Source organism: Paroedura picta, chromosome 5, assembly GCF_049243985.1.
Source record: "Paroedura picta isolate Pp20150507F chromosome 5, Ppicta_v3.0, whole genome shotgun sequence".
Taxonomy (NCBI): domain Eukaryota; kingdom Metazoa; phylum Chordata; class Lepidosauria; order Squamata; family Gekkonidae; genus Paroedura; species Paroedura picta.
Window position 1 is genome coordinate 96,226,781 of NC_135373.1, and position 15,860 is coordinate 96,242,640.

Below are 15,860 nucleotides of genomic sequence, written 5' to 3' on the forward strand. Positions count from 1 at the left end.
GATCTCTCCCAGCATTAGGCTCTTCTCCAGGGAGTCCTTCCTTCTCATGAGGTGGCCAAAATATTTGAGTTTCATCTTCAGGATCTGGCCTTCTAAGGAGCAGTCAGGGCTGATCTCCTCTAGGACTGACTGGTTTGTTCGCCTTGCAGTCCAAGGGACTCGCAAGAGTCTTCTCCAGCACCAGAGTTCAAAAGCCTCAATTCTTTGACGCTCGGCCTTCCTTATGGTCCAACTTTCGCAGCCATACATTGCAACTGGGAAGACCATAGCCTTGACTAAACGCACTTTTGTTGGCAGGGTGATGTCTCTGCTTTTTAGGATGCTGTCTAGATTTGCCAAAGCTTTCCTCCCCAGGAGCAAGCGTCTTTTAATTTCTTTGCTGCAGTCCCCATCTGCAGTGATCTTGGAGCCCAGGAAAATAAAATCTGTCAGTATCTCCATTTCTTCCCCTTCTATTTGCCAGGAATTGAGAGGGCCGGATGCCATGATCTTTGTTTTCTTGATGTTGAGTTTCAAGCCAACTTTGGCACTCTCCTCCTTCACCCGCATCAACAGGCTCTTTAGTTCCTCTTCACTTTCTGCCATTAGAGTGGTATCATCTGCATATCTGAGGTTGTTGATATTTCTCCCTGCAATCTTGATCCCAATTTGTGACTCCTCTAATCCCGCATTTCTCATGATGTGCTCTGCATACAAGTTAAATAGGCAAGGCGACAGTATACAGCCTTGCCGAACTCCTTTCTCAATTTTGAACCAGTCAGTGATTCCATGTTCAGTTCTCACTGTTGCTTCTTGACCTGCATATAAATTTCTCAAGAGACAAATAAGATGCTCTGGTATTCCCATCTCTTTAAGAACTTGCCACAATTTGTTGTGCTCCACACAATCAAAGGCTTTAGCATAGTCAATGAAGCAGAAGTAGACGTTCTTCTGGTACTCCCTAGCTTTCTCCATGATCCAGCGTATGTTGGCAATTTGATCTCTAGTTCCTCTGCCTCTTCGAAATCCTGCCTGTACTTCTGGAAGTTCTCGGTCCACATATTGCTGGAGCCTAGCTTGTAGGATTTTGAGCATAACTTTGCTAGCATGAGAAATTAGTGCGATGGTGCGGTAGTTTGAACATTCTTTGGCATTGCCCTTCTTTGGGATTGGAATGTAAACTGACCTTTTCCAATCCTGTGGCCATTGTTGAGTTTTCCAAATTTGCTGGCATATTGAGTGTAGCACTTTTACTGCATCGTCCTTTAAGATTTTGAATAGTTCAACTGGAATGCTGTCACTACCACTAGCTTTATTGTTGCTCAGACTTCCTAAGGCCCATTTGACTTCACATTCCAGGATGTCTGGCTCCAGGTCAGTAACTACCCCATTGTGGTCATCAGGGATGTTAAGCTCGCTCTTGTATAGTTCTTCTGTATAATTTTGCCACCTTTGTTTGATCTCTTCTGCTTCTGTGAGGTCCCTACCATTTTGGTCCCTTATCATACCCATCTTTGCATGAAACGTTCTCTTCATATCTCCAATTTTCTTGAAAAGATCTCTGGTCCTCCCCATTCTATTGTTTTCTTCTATTTGTTTGCACTGTTCATTTAAGAAGGCATTCTTATCTCTTCTAGCTTTTCTCTGGAATTCTGCATTCAATTGGGTGTATCTTTCTCTTTCTCCCTTGCCTTTCACTTCCCTTCTCTCCTTAGCTATTTGTAAAGCTTCCTCAGACAGCCATTTTGATTTCTTGCATTTCTTTTTCTTTGGGATGGTTTTAGTTGCTACCTCTTGTACAATGTTGCGAACCTCCGTCCATAGTTCTTCAGGCACTCTGTCTATCAGATCTAATTCCTTAAATCTATTTGTCACCTCCACTGTGTATTCGTCAGGGATATGATTTAGTTCATACCTGAGTGGCCTAGTGCTTTTCCCTACTTTCTTCAATTTAAGCCTAAATTTTGCAACAAGAAGCTCATGATCTGAACCACAATCAGCTCCTGGTCTTGTTTTTATTGACTGGATAGAACTTTTCCATCTTTGGCTGCAGAGCACATAGTCAATCTGATTTCTGTGTTGACCGTCTGGTGCTGTCCATGTGTAGAGTCGTCTCTTGGGTTGCTGGAAAAGAGTGTTTGCTATGACCATTGTATTCTCTTGACAAAATTCTACCAGCCTGTGCCCTGCTTCATTTTGTACTCCAAGGCCAAACTTGCCTGTTATCCCGGTTATCTTTTGGCTTCCTACTTTAGCATTCCAATCCCCCATGATGATAAGCACATCATTTTTGGGTGTTGCTTCTAGAAGGTGTTGTAGGGCTTCATAGAACTGATCAACTTCATCCTCTTCAGCAGCAGTGGTTGGGGCGTAGACCTGGATCACTGTGATGTTGAATGGTTTGCCTTGGATTCGAACTGAGATCATTCTGTCATTTTGGGGATTGTATCCCAAGACTGCTTTTCCTACTCTCTTATTGATTATGAATGCTACTCCATTTCTTCTGCGAGATTCTTGTCCACAGTAGTATACCTGATGGTCATCTGAATTAAATTCACCCATTCCTGTCCATTTTAGTTCACTGATTCCTAAAATGTCGATGTTCAGTCTTCTCATTTCTTGTTTAACCACGTCCAGCTTGCCTTGATTCATGGATCTGACGTTCCAAGTTCCTATGGAATAAAAATCTTTACAGCATCGGACTGTCTTTTCGCCACCAGTTACTTCCACAACTGAGCGTCCTTTCGGCTTTGGCCCAGCCGCTTCATTCATTCTGGCGCTACTCGTACTAGCCGTCTGCTCATCCCCAGTAGCATATTGGACACCATCCGACCTGAGGGGCTCATCTTCCAGCGTCATATCGTTATGCCTATTGGAACTGTCCATAGAGTTTTCATGGCAAAGATACTGGAGTGGTTTGCCATTGCCTTCTCCAGTGGATCACCTTTTGTCAGAGCTCTCAGCTATGACCTGTCCGTCTTGGGTGGCCCTGCACGGCATAGCTCATAGCTTCACTGAACTACGCAAGCCCCCTTGCCACAACAAGGCAGCGATCCTTGAAGGGGGACATACATACATACATACATATATATATATATATATATATATGTATATGTATGGAGGGCCCCCCAATCATCTGCTCTCTGGCCTCAACCAAAGCCCTGGTGAAAGAGCTCCTTCTTGCAGGCCCTGTGCAACCATGAAAGCTCCTGCAGGGCCCTTAGCTCTACCGGGAGCTCATTTCACCAGGTCGAGGCCAGGACTGAAAAGTCCTGGTCGAGGCCAGGTGAGTCTCCCAAAGTCTCCCAGGGGCCAGCAACCACCAACAGATTAGGAACCAGCAGAGCACAACGCCCTGCAGGGAGCATAAGGCGATAGGCAAATGTGGTGAAGGTAGTTAATTTGGTAGAAAAGGGATCATGACACACGCCAAGGTGTTTGATGCATCAGTCACCAGCCATGTTACCATTCCTGTTTCAAAGAACTGTTTTAGATCGATACAGCACACAGTTTTGCAGATATTGCACAACAATGCAACGAAATGAATTGAGAGTCCAGTATTTTCTGTACAGAGCAAAATGAAAACAGCAACAAAGAAAATCCAAATTGTGCAACAATAACAAAAAGTATCCGTCTTTGTGGTTAGAGTACATTGTTCAGAGAATGTCAGTGGGTTGCATAATCTGCTGCAGGCAGGAGCTAGACAGTTTGTGGTGGGAGAAACCAGCAGCGTGAAGCACAAGGGCAAAATAGCTGGACTTGCTGTGAAGGTTAAGAGGAGGTCTGTGCACCAGAGAAAAGACATGGAATCATTTGCTGCTGTTGCTGTTCTACTTCACTCATGCAAACAACCTGATGAAACCCTGCAGGCTCATTAGCAGGTAGCGGCTGTGGAGAGTTCTTTCAGTGGTCTTTCTATGTGCAGAAACAAGGATGGGTATCCACATGGTGTTTCCACTGCCCTACTTAGGTTATAATAAAGGGCAGTACTGCTTGAAGCATGAAGTTGATATCATATGATAAGACTTCAGCTCAGTTTAAAATGTAACTTGCCAACAGCCAACAGCAAGTTCTCCATGTTTAGAAGTGCTGCAGGGGCCTGATTCTGGCAGGAGCCCCTCCTTCTGTGCTGTGGTTTGAACCAGACCCTTGTGGCACTTCTAAACAGAGTTCCTATAGGGAACTTGCAGCTGGTGTCCTGCCTCAAGTCTTTGTGGTGACCACATGGAACTGTAACATGGCCTTTATTTAATTTTATTTATTTAATTAATTTAGATTTTTATACCGCCCTTTCCTACGGCTCTGGGCGGTTTACATAAAACATTTTAGAACATTTACATAGAACAAATATAAATTCTTCTTGCATATCACAGCATGAAGAAAGGAATAGCCCTCAAGCTAATGGAAGGGGATACATCATGTATGTATGAGCATAGTTGTTTTGTGGCTTGGAAAACATGGAGAGCTGAAAGTTTCTAGCTAGAGCTAATTTAAAAACTGTATGAACATTTTGTTCTTGAAACTTCTACTTGTTTGAGGAATTGAGGAATTATCGCTACTAACCTTTACAAAGAAAGAAATGGAAAGAGGGAGGATCCCAATTTTTGAAAAGCCAAGAACTTCTTTCTCAAGGCCTTTTGAAAAAATTAGTTCATTTTTTTCTGTGATTTTGGCATGCTGGGCTGGTTTTGTGAATACTGCCACATGACTACAGACTGCAGTTCCACCTGTCCTGGAAAATCTTTGGAAAATGGACTGAAGTAAGCTGTGATGATTCATTGTCTGGGTAGATGAAGAAGCTGGACAAGGTAGCCTAGAAATTTAACAATAGACAGATCGTAATAGTCCAAGAGCACAAGGTGAATAATTGATCTCATAAGGGAAGTTCAGCAGAATGGGACCCTTTCTCTAGAGCTCTTATCACCAAAGTCATCTCCCCCCCTGTGTTTCTGTGTTTTAAGTGTGCCCAGTATAAGAAATATATCCCTGTGTATCATGGCCTGTCGCCTAAGCCAGTGGTCCCCAACCTTTTTATCACTGGGGACTGGTCAAGCTTGACAATTTTGCTGAGGCCCTGGGGGGGGTAGTCTTTTACTGAGGGACGTTGCCACTGCTGCATGAGCCCCTGCTCCACTTGCTTTCTCGCCAGCACCCCTGACTTCTCACCGCCCACTGGGGGGCACTGCCAGTAGCACTGTGGCTTGCCACACTAAGGGGGAGCCCCAGCCATGGCAGCCACCAGAGAGCACCAAGGTGAGCCGGCAGCAGAGTGGCAGGGCAGCCCCCGAGGCAGCAGCCGGGATGGAGGACAAGGGGGAGCCACGGCCCAGTACTGACTGATCCATGGACTGGTACTGGTCACCGGACCAGGGGTTGGGGACAGCTGACCTAAGCTATGGTATCTTGGCTGGGGCTGTGATTAGCTGCAGATTTAACTGGTGTTTCAAATTGTACAATGGCTTTGTTGGTGAGGCAGGCAGGGAGACTTTGGCCTTTGCTCCTTTGGATGAGGTTGTTACTATTTGTAACCCTATTTTTCACCAATATTTTCATGCTGGGGGCAAGGCATGGGTTGAGGGAGTAATGGATATAATTTAATGCAAATATGACTAAGACCTAAAATATCATCTAAACCTAATCTAAATTCCAGGAATTTGCCAATTCTCCTTCGATATGCCCCTTGGAACTGCCATTTCTGGCTGCATACCAGCACAGCCACAAAAGAGTGAACTGAGGACCTGTAGTTAGGTTGGTGTTTCTCCAAATTATGCTGCCAACTAGCATTAGAACTGTGATCTTAATATCACTGCATTACTGAAAAATTTATATTTTTAATAAAAATTCTTTTACCAATTGCTTTTGCTATACATATTACTCTTTACATGATGTAATTAGAAATGTGTTCTGCACGGTTCATAACAAAGAACAATATATAATCTTCTCCCTCCCTATATCTCTGCTTAAAGCAAAATTGTGTGTGGAGGTTTTCTTCTGTATCATCACCTTTGTGACATGGCAATGTCTCATCAACATAATTGCTTCAAGAGACAGAGGCCTTTGATCCCCATCAAGCCACTTGGACATGCACTTGTGTTGTTTGAAATTGCACCCACGGCCTCATGAATTGCATAACATCAGTTCCCTTCATGTAGTTCACATCCGGATTGCACAAACAGAATGTGTCCACAGTATTTTCTGGCAGATTACAGAGCTGCAATGTGGCAAAATACTTCCATCTGTTCCTTTGATCTGTGAATAAAAATCCATCTTTTGGTTTATGCAAATCTATGAACAGAATATCTGTCGTGCCTATCAACTATGAAGATTATTATCATGTTTGGTAGTGATGAATGAATGTTGCCTTTGGCTTTTAAGACAAAGAATTCTTTGCTAATTCTGCACAAGCATTTATCCAGTTTATTTGCCCTTCTGTCAACCCTTCTTTCTAATGTTGAAAACATACCACATAACCTTTAAAAGTTCTCAGCTGTTTCATCAGGGGTGTCACAACTGAAGCAGAAATTATTTGACATGTAGGATTTCAATAGCTGCAGCTAGGAAAAGTTACAACTGTGGATAGGATATCTATGGATGTGAGTCCCTCTGGTGATTCTGTTCAGTGATCCTTCTGCAAGCACTTCTACTTTTGCCTGAATACTAGGTACCTTCTGATTCCTCAGTAAACTATAGTACACTGCATCGTTATCACTGTAGCTTAGGATTTCTGACTTGATATAAAGTATAGTAACATTTCTTAGCAATTGTAGTTATCCCCTTCAGTGGGATTTTATGGTTCTGCTCAAGCAGCCACCAGGACCATGGGTGCTGATCCTCTCACTTGGCTGAAAGACATGAGCAAGTATGTGTGAAAAGTTATCATAGTTCCGGGGCTGCAAGTGGCAGGGAAAGACACAAAGTCTGCTTTGATGTGTCTGAAGCACCTTGGGAATTCAGGAGCTCCCTACAAAAACACCCTAAGCCTAAAAGCCAAAGCTGAGAGTGAGCTAAGATTGGCCAGGAAAGCCCACTGTAACAAGAAAAGATTTTTCAGTTATGTGAGGAGCAAACGTAAAGGAGGCAATAGGCCCACTGTTGGGTGTGGATGATAGCCCTCTTTAAGTATTTGAAAGGTTGTCACTTGGAGGAGGGCAGGATGCTGTTTCCGTTGGCTGCAGAGGAGAGGACATGCAGTAATGGGTTTAAACTACAAGTACAATGATATAGGCTAGATATCAGGAAAAAAATTTCACAGTCAGAGTAGTTCAGCAGTGAAATAGGCTGCCTAAGGAGGTGGTGAGCTCCCCCTCACTGGCAGTCTTCAAGCAAAGGTTGGATACACACTTTTCTTGGATGCTGTAGGATGCTTAGGGCTGATCCTGCGTAGAGTAGGGGGTTGGACTAGATGGCCTGTATGGCCCCTTCCAACTTTATGATTCTATGATTCTGTGCTCTTCATTTCCAAAGTGGACCAAACTGAATAAATACTCCCTTGTAAAACTTCACATAACTCTGTTTTGGATTGCATTTGATGGGTCTTGAGGTGACAAAAGATTGAATTATAAGTTAATGCAGACCATCTTCCAGTGTCTTTTTTGTTACGCAACTGAAAGAAGCTTTTTTTTCTAGTTGCTTGGTAGGATGTTTGTAATTAAACTGTTTTATTTCTTTGCTTTTCTGCAAAAGAAAAGTACTTAAAGTCATCTGGAAATTCTGCAAGCCTTTGGCCTAAGGCTCCCAGAACTGGATGCCTTTTGACCCAAATGGAAAGTTTTGAGACGAATACTGCGACACTAGGATGGCACTGTTTCAGGGACTCCCTGGACAGGGGCCTACTCTAGGAACAGAATATAAACTGCTGCTGAAACGCGAGTTTCCAGAGAAGCTGCTGGATCTTCCAAGAGAAGATTCAACTGTAGAAAGAGTTTCCTACAAGCAGGAAGAAGATGGAGAAACTTCTGATACTACTTTTGCTTACTCTGGTGTTGACAGCCCTCTGCTGTTGTGAAGGTAAGATAAATAATCATACTATTTGCATAATGTAATACTTATGTTTATAGAGCTTCACATACATTATCTTGTTGTAATTCATAAAACCACCAGGTCAGCTCATCAGTATTGACCCCATACAGCAGATAGAAGCTGAGAGAGGAAATGGCTCACCCAAGTCTATGTTGGGGGTTCATGGCTAAACTTCATACCTAATTTGAAGTTCAGTCTCCTAGGCAGCAATCTAGAAATGCCTTTCCAGGAGTAATTCCCATTGAATAAAATGTTACTTCTGAGTAGATCAGCACTGAATTGCTCCTTTAGCCCCTATGCTGCATCAGTGACTTAGCCATGATTCCCATGGCGCCTGACAAGGCACTTGGACTCCAGCTGAGAAAAGGACCAATTGTGCAGGGACAGAATCACAGAACCATTTTCCTCAAACCCACTTAGATGTGACTAGTGTGCTTGCCAACAGTGAACCTGACTGTCCGGATGTCTCACGTGCATAAAGCAGCTTTCATTCAGCCTGCCAGTTATAACTACAGCTGTGAAGGCTACCTACCAGGTAGGCAGAGAGACCATCATCTGGCTAGTTCACTTTCCTTCATGAGACAGATGATGTGTGACAAAGTAGGAAACTATTTTTTTAAACTTCCGTTAATTAGGAGTCCATATGCATAGGCCTTAAACTGTTTCTGGATATTTGTTTTTACAAAGAAAGTGTTAAGAACTTATAGATACAGGTATTCCAAGAGTAGATTGCATGTGTCCAGATAAACAGGGAAGACCAGTACCTTCCTGCTTCTTATGCTTTTTCAGTGTCTTCAATGTTTAGATTTTAGGGGACAGAAGCAAGAGCATGAAACAGGTTTGACTTAAATACATAGACAGGGTTTCTTTTTTTGTGCATCTGGCCTGCACAAAGGAACAAGCGACAAATTTTCTTAGCAGTCTTGAGTTAGCACTTCAGTGACGCTACCTAACCATTTATGCGCGTGTGTTCAGAGAGGCATTTAAGCTGAGCAAAGTACTGTCTAGCTCAGGGGTAGTCAAACTGTGGCCCTCCAAATGTCCGTGGACTATGATTCCCATGAGCCCCTGCCAGCTTTCTCTGGCAGGGGCTCATGAGAACTGTAGTCCATGGACATCTGGAGGGCCGCAGTTTGACTACCCCTGGTCTAGATCATGCTTTCCCTGAAATAATACGGAAGGAAGATCCATGGTAAAGATAGTGTCAGCCACCATCACTCAGCCAGGGATCTCATGCTTTCACCATTTGACCAGAACACCAGCAGCCTGAGAAAATGCAGCACTGGATGCACTCCTCCACTTTACCTGAAGGGAAAGCAAGAGTGAAGTCATTTAGGCCAGGGAGTTAATAAGGAGACAGTGCAGCTGTTAGAGACATGGAGAGCCAGTGTGGTGTAGTGGTTAAGAGCAGCGGCCTCTAATATGGAGAACTGGCTTTGCATCCCCATTCCTTCACATTCCTCACATTGTAGTGAGAGGAAGGTGGGGGGGTGATTGTAAGCAGGTTTAAGACTCCTTGGACTAGGAAAGGGCAGGTATAAAAACCAACCCTCCCCCTTCTTTAAAATACAGAGATGCCCAAATGAAAAAAAGGAACACAGAGACTGTGTCGAAACAAATGAAAATCAATAGTAAGGCAATTGGATCAACAATCTGATTTTAATAGTACCAACAGTAAGAATGGCTTCGGATACCTCAGACAGGGGAAAATAGCCAGGGAGGCCAATAGAATACAAATAAGTGAAAGAAATTTTGAAGGTTTATGGGGAAATGGCAAAGAAGTGGGGAAGGATTACTAGTACGGATCTTCACTATGGGATTCCTATTTTCAGGGAGGGTATCAGAGGAACTGAATCAAATAGGGCACTTGAGATAAAGTCCTGTGGCTAAGTGACAAATTAAAACTTAACATGAGGTCCAGATATCAAGAAACAAATGTAAAACTTGCGAGTTCAAAAACTGGTCATTTGAAGGACTGGATTGTCACACACGTGATATCAATTTTTAAAAGGGGATCCAGGTAGGATTTAGGAAATTCTAGAACTGTTGGTTTATTGGTTGTTTCTGGTAAGAGAGCCAGTTTGGTGTAGTGGTTAGGAGTGCGGACTTCTAATCTGGCATGCCAGGTTTGATTCTACACTCCCCCACATGAAGCCAGCTGGGTGACCTTGGGCTCACAATAGGACTGATAAAACTCTTCTGACCAAGCAGTGATATCAGGGCTCTCTCAGCCTCACCCACCTCACAGGGAGTCTCTTGTGGGGAGAGGAAAGGGAAGGCGACTGTAAGCCGCTTTGAGCCTCCTTCGGGTAGGGAAAAGCGGCATATAAGAACCAACTCTTCTTCTTCTTCTTCTTCTTCTTCTTCTTCTTCTTCTTCTTCTTCTTCATAGGTAGAAACCACTATTTAAGAAAAAACTATTACATTTATCGAAGAACAAGCCCTATAGAGGAAGCTTTCTGCCTCATCATGCTTCTGGTATGCTTTGGCAGTATGAACAAGCTTACAAATAAGAGTGAGCTAGTAGATGCAAAATGAAGCCTCCTCCGTGATCAGACGTAGAATGCCCCATAATGTCAGTGTGATGGGTGCCTCTGCATCTGATTTGTCAGGTTTCTCAGGGCACAAGATTGGGCACTGTGGGAAACAGGATGAGAGACTAAATGAATCTTCAGCCTGCTTCAGCAGGGTTCTTCTTACAAGTTCATCCTATTGGCTTCTATACAAACTGTCCACAACAGAAAATTATTTAAGAGCTCTTTGTATCTTCTTTGGTTTGTTTTAAATTATAAACTGTCTCAAGTACCTTATAAGAAAGGTTGCTATATAAATGTGGCACCAGTGTTTTATTCTATCTTGTCTATTGTTTTCCAGATACAAACAGGCCCTTGGATAAAAGTAAGTATGTGGCAAGACTGGCATCTGTAAGTTTCCAAAGTGTTTCTTATCATCAGGGATCTCCTCTTCAAAGCATTTTTGCAAAGCAGGCTTTTGTCAAAGTTATGAGAGACAAGGACTGCCGCTATGTTTGTTTCTTGCGGGTCCTCCAGTACCAGCTTCTAGATACGCTTGCCATTTAAAAAAAACAACAACAACAGTGTTTTTGAGCCTTTAATTGGTTTATGATAGAAGAAATCCAAAAGGGTCCACTTTCCCCAGCAATAAGGTACATTGATAACAGAACCTTCTTCATAACAGAACCTTCTGGAAAACGTTGACAACTCAAGCTAAATGTAGTATGATTATTCAGATGTATCATAAATAAAAATTTAAAAAATAACTTTATTTCTACCATGCATTCCACCTCAGTAGCTGACATATTTTCCTCTTCTCCTTTTTATCCTCACAACAACCCTGTGAGGGTAGGTTAGGCTAAAAGTGGGTAGCTGGCCCAAGATTACTCAGCAAGTTTCCATGGCAGAAAGTGGAGATTTGAACCAGGGTCTTCCAGATCCTAACTCAACTCTGTAGCCATTATAACTTGATAACTCTCATCCTATGTTTATGGGGAGGCCATATCTATTTTCTTCAGCATATGGAAGGATCCCAGTTTAGGGTTTTTGTCCTCCCTCCCTGAATCCTTGCAGGAACTCCATTAGGAAAAAAATCCTTTTGGCCTTATGGAATTCCTCTGAACTCACATGTGGAGGCAAATTCTGGCAAATAATATTCCCATTGAAGCTCATTCTGGAATTTTCTCTGAGAGCCAAACAAAATGGAGGGACTCTACAAGGAGGCCTGTGATTTCTGGCATTGCTTAAAATGATTTTTAGATCTGTTTACATGTCATGAGAGACCTGGCATTAGCTCAGTTTGCCAATTAGTTCCCCAGTGAATAAGCCCCCTGTTAGCCAGACACACTGGGCAGTCTCTTGCCTGCTGGTCTAGTCAAAAATTAGGAAAGATATTTTCCCCAAGCAGCAGACAGATTGGTTTGAGACACATTTCCATATTCTTGGATAGAGGGAAATTGCCAATGAACTGTTAGATTCTGTAGTAGAATTGATTTTTATACGCCGCTTTCACTACCACAACCAACAAAGTTTTATTCAAGGTGTAAGCTTTCGTGTGCAGGCACACTTCCTCAGACACCCTGTGAGGTAGGTGGGGATGAGAGAGCTCCAAGAGAACTGTGAGTGACCAAAGCTCACCCAGCTGGCTTCATGTGGAGAAGCGGGGAATCAAACCTGGCTCTCCAGTTAGAAGCCACTGTTTTTAACACACCAAGCTAGAGAGCATCTTTATGTATTCTCATTTATTGAGAAGCATTCATATTGCCAGGGATTAAGGGCTTGGAAGTTAAAACAGGAGGGACATTGCATGCGTGACTGAAAGAAAAGCATGGTCTTTAGGGTTGCCAGGCTCCAGGTGGTAGCTGGAGATCTCCCACTATTACAACTGATCTCCTTGCAGCAGAAATCAGTTCACCTGCAGAACATGGCCACTAATGGTGGACTCCATGACAATAGACTCCACCGAAGACCCTCCCCTTCCTAAACCTCACCCTCCTCAGGCTCCCTCCTCCAGATCTCCAGGTATTTCTTAACCCAAAGATGGCAAGTGAATGGTTCCCTCCCCCCCCCCCCCCCCGCTGTCAGCCAGCACAGGTTTGCTTGTGTTTTTTGTTGAGGGAGTTGGGCTATTTAAAATGCAGCCTTAAGTCTGGGAAGGGTGGCACTCTTCCTCTGTTGCCCTGGAAACACCACTTCACGCTATCCTGCTGTGACTGACACAGCATATGGGCAAGAGGGAAAGGACAGAAACTGGGGTGGCACAGCAGTTTCTAGCATGGTAAAACACAGATAGAACCAAAATGTAACCACTCATCAGATCCAAGATGTAGAGCATTGGTGGCCCTCCAGATGTCCATGGACTACAATTCCCATGAGCCCCTGCCAGCTGGGAATTGTAGTCCATGAACATCTGGAGGGCCACAGTTTGCCCATCCTTGGTGTAGAGGGACACCCTGCCTGCCAACACAGATACAAAGAGGATAAAGCACCCATGTTTGCAGCTGTCCTTTGACAAGCTGAAACACTTTGTGAATTTACCTACAGGTACCCACTCATTCACAGAAATTACCTGAACCAAGAGAAGCCTAGAAATGACTCTGCAGGTCTGGAGCCATCTTCCTTTTCTGCACTGGTGAGATCAGACAGCAGCAGGTGGGGAAGGCCTCCCGTCCTGCTGTAAGAGGGACAGGTCAGCAGGCTGTATAGAGGGCCAGCCTATTGACTCCATGAAATACACATGGGAGCTTTAGGGCTAGCTGGTTATTAGACTTGTTTTTTCCTGCTTGGCTGAATGGTTTGGCTATCCTTCTCATACTGTGGCATGCTACTTTCATAACAGGAATTAAGATAAACAAGAAAACTGCCAGTGCCTTTGTGAGGAGGCAGAAGAGATCCTATCCATATTATGAAAGGTAAGAGTCTCCAGGGTTTAATGTTCATAGCCATAATGTGCCCTGGCCTGGATAGTCCAGGCGAGCCCGATCTCAGAAGTACAGCTGGGCCGACCCTGCCTAGTATTTGGATGTGGATGGAGTTCCTCCAAGGAACGGTAGCGATCATGAAGACGTGGAGACAGGCAATGGCAAACTACCTTTGAACCTCTCTTGTCTGTCTGCCAGACAATTCTCGGATCTCCTGGCTACTCTACACAACACACACCATACAATCAATAAAAATCCATAACATCTGATAAAAAACGCACAAACTGTGGAAAATGTTTGCATAAATCGCTCTGCAGATTCATTGCACATATAACTCCACGTGTTAACCAGGAGAAGAAACAAGAGGCTGCAGGAGACTTAGCCATTATCTTCAGCTTAAGGGTAGATTTCAACATTAACTCTCCCATCTAGAGGTATATTTGGAGCAGTGGGTGTCATATTTAAAAGGCTCTTTGCAGTAGCTGAAGTGTGGTTAGCATCTCCACAAGAAAAAGAAGAGGTTTTTTTTATACCCCTTTTCGCTACCCAAAGGAATCTCAAAACAGCTTACAGCTTGGAGCTGGCTGCACGTGGAAGAGTGGGTAATCAAATCCAGTTCTCCAGATTAGAGACTGCTGCTATTAACCACTACACCATGCTGGGTCTCACAAGGGGGGCAGAAAGTGGGTGGGTTGTGTTGCATAGGCACGGAGATGCTCCATGTGTATGGACTGACACAGGGGTAGTCAAACTGCGGCCCTCCAGATGTCCATGGACTACATGGACATCTGAAGGGCCGCAGTTTGACTGACGCATATGACTTGCCAGAGCACTTCAACAATTATAATATCCCACAGAGTTCCAGGATAGATAAGAGATCCCATTCCCTGTGTTGCAGGTACCAAGAAATGTTTAAGTCCCCCATGGAGATGAAGCACGAACAGTGTGAAAACTACGCGCCTTGTGACTACTACTCCGAAATCATAGGATTTCAAGCGGCGTATTCCCTCGTCTTTGGAAGAACCTGAACGGGGACATATCATGTTCTCAACTGGATGGAATCCCTACATGGAGCTATTGGAAGGGAGAACTAATAAATGGGAAACAACACTGGTTTCATATTACTGGTACAAGTCTAGCAGTAATTATTTAGGCAGACTGTCTACTTTTCATTCAGGAAAAATGAAGTAAGGCTGGTATCCTTTGTTCTGGGGGCATCTCTGCCAATAATCAGTTTCACAGCCTCCGGTATACTGGGATACTGTGAAGGGTGGGGTGGGGTGCAGTGGTATCGTGATCAAGAGTCTACTAAGTGAATAAAAACACATTATTTCCAAGACTGGCTTTTCTAGTAGGGACTCTGAGGCAATGTCAGTACCCTATAGTAGTGCTGTCCTGAATTTTCTCAGGATTCAGATTATGGCATAAGAGTTCTGAACGCCCAAAACCTTTCTTTGTTAAAATACTTTTCAATTGTTTTTAGCTATATCTAGCCATTTTAAAAAAATAAAATAACTTTCTAGACATAGTGAAATAGTCATATAGCCAATTAGATTCCCTACTTGATGACATCATTTAGAATATACACCACTATACAACTGCAAGGGCATTTCTTGCATGCTTTAGTGGTCCCTATTGGAATTGCTAAATGTGATTTGCTATGTGAGGATCTCATTCTTTCTAGTAGGAAACTGATTTCTAAAAAATGGTGCCTGAAGCAGCAGCCAACTGAGGACCAAGGAGGAGAATACTGCAGGCTTACGTATATCAACTGTTTTCATCCTTTTGTACTTGATGGGGTGACCCATCCAGGGCTGACCCAAGGTTTTTTTTTTAACTCCCCTGGGCAAACTCTGACCTTGGCACCCATCCAGTTCAGCATTCCCTTTTTTACAGGGGCTAACTATAGAAATCATGGGACTATGAATCAAGTGACATTCCAACCGACTCCTTGATTCCTTGTCCCTGTAGCTAACTTCTTTAGGTTTTCCCTCTTTTCCTTTACATGTTATAACCCCCTTTTTTCCCCTATCCATAGTAACATTATTTTTGTTCCCCACAATTCATTGTTTTAACTGTTTTACTATTTTAATATTTCATGTAGCAATAATCTTGTATTTTTAATGTCATGATTATTAACTTCTATTATTAATGACAGTTTTCTGTAGATGTATCATTTATATGGGTCCCTTGGTCCAGCTAGCTCAGTCCTGTTCTTACTGGTGGTCGTTTTCCAGGATCCCAGACATAGAGGGGCCTTTCCTGTTGCCAGAGATTCTCTACCTGGAGACGCCAGGAACTGGATCCGGAACTGTTTGCATGCAAAGCATGGGCTGAAACTCTGCCCCATAACATAACCCACAGGGTGTGATGGATGGGGAGGAAAGACGGGAGAAGGCGCCATCTCTCTCATTTTTAAAGGAACTCT

General features: G+C 43.5%; 1 long non-coding RNA gene across 1 annotated transcript; it reads left to right on the top strand.

Annotated features, from left to right (window-relative positions):
• The first annotated feature begins 7,642 nt into the window (after positions 1–7,642).
• LOC143839112 (uncharacterized) lies at positions 7,643–15,584 on the top strand. Its single transcript, XR_013231620.1, has 4 exons — positions 7,643–7,986; positions 10,873–10,896; positions 13,351–13,423; positions 14,331–15,584. It is a non-coding gene; the product is annotated as an uncharacterized LOC143839112 (long non-coding RNA).
• Positions 15,585–15,860: the final 276 nt, after the last annotated feature.